We start from the raw sequence: 3,973 nt of genomic DNA on the forward strand, positions 1-3,973 counted from the left end.
CAGTAAGAAGGCTTAATATTATACAAGCTTGAAGAACATTGGTATAACACACTCAAAGCCAAATACTAACAATTTAGATTAGATTTATCAGACTGACTACTAATCAGTATCTATATACATATCATTTGAAAGAGCTTGAAATATGGCTAATACTAAGAATATTTCCTGTATTATGTCATATAGAAACTCTTTTGTTTTCATCATTTTGTTTGTTAAACTTTTTTTATTCTTTGAGGATTCCCTTCTAAACTGTAAATTCCCTGATCATGCTACTAGTGGGTATCTTTCAATTAAACAATAGCCTTCTATGAAGAAAAAAAAGAATAGTGGGAAGGTGAGAAGGAACTGCTGAGATGATGAAAGAATTGATTCATTTTCCTATTATGATTAATATTTTAAAGCCAAAACAAAGCAAAATATCAAGTCCACAAATTTAAATGAATGTGAGTTTTTATACTTGTTTTAAAAAGGACAATAAAATGCTAGTTAGCCAAACAGTCAATGAGAATTTAGCTAAACTTTTTCCTTAATGACATTATGCCATCAACAGATTTTAAAATAATACCTCCTCCCCACATGGTAGTCAACAGCCATCACTGTAGATTCCAATGTTTAATAGTTTTAGCTTCAAAAGTAAGCAGATTATTGCTCATAACTCCTGTGTAAAGTTATACTCACATTGATAATTCAATTATTCAATACCAGCCAGAAATTTCTAGCTATAATAAAAGTTCATGATGAATAGGAAATACCCCAATATATATATATATATATATGTCACCAAAAATGAGATATAAAAATTTATTTCAGACAGCAAGGGGGAATGTATAGGGTAAAATATTAACACATATAAAAGCAGAGGAGTATTCTTAGGTTCCTTTAACAGTAAACCTTGTTATCATGCAAAATTAAGTAATTCATGAGGAGAGAAAGATCATACCACATATTTACCAAGTCAATCTGAGCTACTTCAACAGTTTTGACTTTTGAAGGGAGTGATCAGTTACTAATGCCTTATAAGTTCCCTAACAGAAAACAGCAATGTCTACATATGATAAATTTCTTCCTAGTCTTCCCTCCAAGCTTGATGGTATGTTATCAGATGGTGGGAGAACATCATAAGCAGGAAAAGCATGAAAAATGACAGGAGGCTAACACAGGAGGATTGCAACTTTGAGGCCAATTAAATGAGACCCTGTCTCAAAATAAAAATCTAAAAGGTTGGGAATGTAGCTAAGTGGTAGAACACTCCTGCATTCAATCTGGAACACACACACACACACACACACACACACACACACACATACCACACTCCTTGCACTCTTTTCATTTAAACTACTTCTTAATTCTCCAAATGACTTTGGGGAGAAACATTATCTCTTTTCATAGTGCCACACAGTAATCACAACTACATCAATACTTCATTTGAGTAATTGTGAGATAAAGCCTTTTCAAAAGGTCTTGTAAGTACATTGTAGAGACTATAGAAAATACATCAAATGACTTTCATTGTAACATTAAATCTAGCATTTGTGCAAACTTCCTTAGTTTCTAAGATAACTACTCTCCAAAACTCTTAATTAAAAAATAAAACATCGCTGACTGTTAAAATGAGATTAACCAGCATATCATAGTTTTCATTTTATCAACAGAAATAATGTTCCTAGTCTCTACCTTTGTAGCCAATATCTTCCTCCTAATTTGGTATTCTCCTTAATGACAGAATCCCCCAAAACGTATAAACTTCACGCCTTCCACTACCAGCTCAAAATCTACATCTGCAAATGCTTAAGCATCTGTGCAACTACATGTTTCAAGAGCATCAAAAGATACAAAGAAACTTTCTAAAATATCCACAATATTAAGTGATAACAGACAAACACAAAATCAAAAATGTTTTACTTCCAAATAGCAGCAATAATACATTAAAATAACTTTCAATTCACATTGTTTTTAAGAATTCTACCTTGCCAAACTGGTACAAGTAAATAAACATATAATTTTCTTTGACAATACTGGGGAGGGAATATTAGACTTTTACACTACTTTTCTCTTGGTTTTGAGATAGAATCTTGCTAAGTTACTGTGGAGTCCAACCTGGGCTCAGACTTGTGATCCTCTTGCCTCAGAAACACCAATACAGTTTCTGCAGTGTTAGATAGGTGAGGTGTATTTATAGTTCATATATAAACTCTCAGAGCTCAAAAGGTACAAATTTCTTCTGAACAAACTACCTGTCTCCAGCCCAACAATAATCAAAGCATGTGAAAAAAGCCCACTAATGTGTTCATTCATTTGATACTAGAAGACACTTAATTGCTTTGAAAGGGTTTTGGCCCAGACAGGACTCTGTAGCCAGGAAAGCCACAACAGGAAGCAGGAAGCCCCTATTCCCCGCCGCCCCCCCCCCACCCACCCCCACCCCTAGGAAGTTACCTGTGATGCCATCTTCCCGCCCCTGGAAATTTACATATAGCACCAAACCTAGGACCAATGGGCTACCTGTACATCCCTAATGCCTGCCTTAGGTTCCACCCCAAACCCAGGCTATTTACATGCTCCCAAGCCACGTGTCCACCGGCGAGATCGGTGGTCACCAGCGGTGGGGGTGCCTGTCATCTCTCTCTGTGTTCTCAGAAAAAGGCCGCTTTTTATTTTATACTTCTCATCTTTTGGAAATATTTTTCATCTTTTGGAAATAATCCTAGCAGCTTGACCTAGAATAATTCTTATAGATAAGAAAATGATTTATGGCCATAGTAACACATGCCTCTTATCACAGCACTTGGGAGGCTGAGGCAGGAGGATTGCTGTGAGTTTCAGACCAGCCTGGGCTATATAAGCGAGTTCGAGGACCTCTTGAACTACATGGTAAGACTGGGCGTTAGACTGAAGCTGTTCCCGTTTCTCAGCCAACAATTTTGCCTTGATACGCCCATGGTGATTAAATGTACAGACTACATATTCCTGATGACCTATTCACATTAAAATGTTACAAGATTTCCTTCATCATTTATGAAATCATTTTTCCATAATCAAATATACTGCACACACACACACACACACACACACACACACACACACACACAAACTACTGATGTCAAGCTAAATGTAGTAGTAGCTAAATCCTAGCTAAAGAAGCAGTAATTACAAACCATGTATATTTAGCAGAATGAGGGCAAATGGAACTAGATCTACTGCGGCTTCATCCTTTCTGGCTGACATCCTATACTTACTTAGTCTATCTGCCTTGGGTTTTCTACCTTGACAATAAGCTTAAGAAAACCCATCTCACTAAGTAGCATCAGGACTGAATATGAGAATGAAATGTAAGGTCACTGACATACACAATAAGAAAACATTATTTTTGCCCATTGCAAAGCTTACCATATTGATAATATATAAGTCTCCTGAGTAATCCAAGTAATTGGTATTTCTGTTATTTTAAAATAACAATCAGCATTAACAATCACAAAAATAATAATAACTGTAACAGTTAGGTTGTAAGGAAATTATGATTAAAGTAGAAAATTCAAATATTTTATATGACAAATGACAATGATATGAACAAAACTGGTAAGGCAGCATGAAACAAGGGACAAAGCTTGTTACTGACTTGTATAACCTGGATCGTCTTAGGAAGGTGCAAATAAGGTTACATCAATATCAAGTAAGAGAGCAAGGATCATGCGGTAGCCTGGGAGAAAATGGGTTTGATTGTGCTGTTGGGTACAAAAGAGTGGGAACTGACGGAGAGTGATTATCTTTATTCTTTCTTGACAGCTTAATTAAGTTCTCTAATTAGTCACAGTCACTAAGCACTGTATTATCAACTCTACCTCCTGTTGTATTGGCTTTTTCTCCACTCTGATAACCAGTTAGAAAAGTTAGCTGATCTAAATATTGTCATTCATCCTCAAGAAGCTTTTTTCACATTTATTGAACTAAAATTGACCAATAAAAATTGAATGTA

At 35.6% G+C, this 3,973-nt stretch overlaps 2 protein-coding genes across 9 annotated transcripts in view; one reads left to right on the forward strand and one right to left on the reverse strand.

Moving 5' to 3' along the window:
- Positions 1 to 3,973, reverse strand: part of Ctnna3 (catenin alpha 3) — a 1,637,747-nt gene that overhangs the window by 1,035,742 nt on the left and 598,032 nt on the right. The window lies entirely within an intron of this gene.
- Positions 1 to 3,973, forward strand: part of Lrrtm3 (leucine rich repeat transmembrane neuronal 3) — a 158,469-nt gene that overhangs the window by 116,678 nt on the left and 37,818 nt on the right. The window lies entirely within an intron of this gene.

Source organism: Cavia porcellus, unplaced genomic scaffold (genome assembly GCF_034190915.1).
Source record: "Cavia porcellus strain 051 isolate PalLab524CR breed Dunkin Hartley unplaced genomic scaffold, mCavPor4.1 scaffold_28, whole genome shotgun sequence".
Taxonomy (NCBI): domain Eukaryota; kingdom Metazoa; phylum Chordata; class Mammalia; order Rodentia; family Caviidae; genus Cavia; species Cavia porcellus.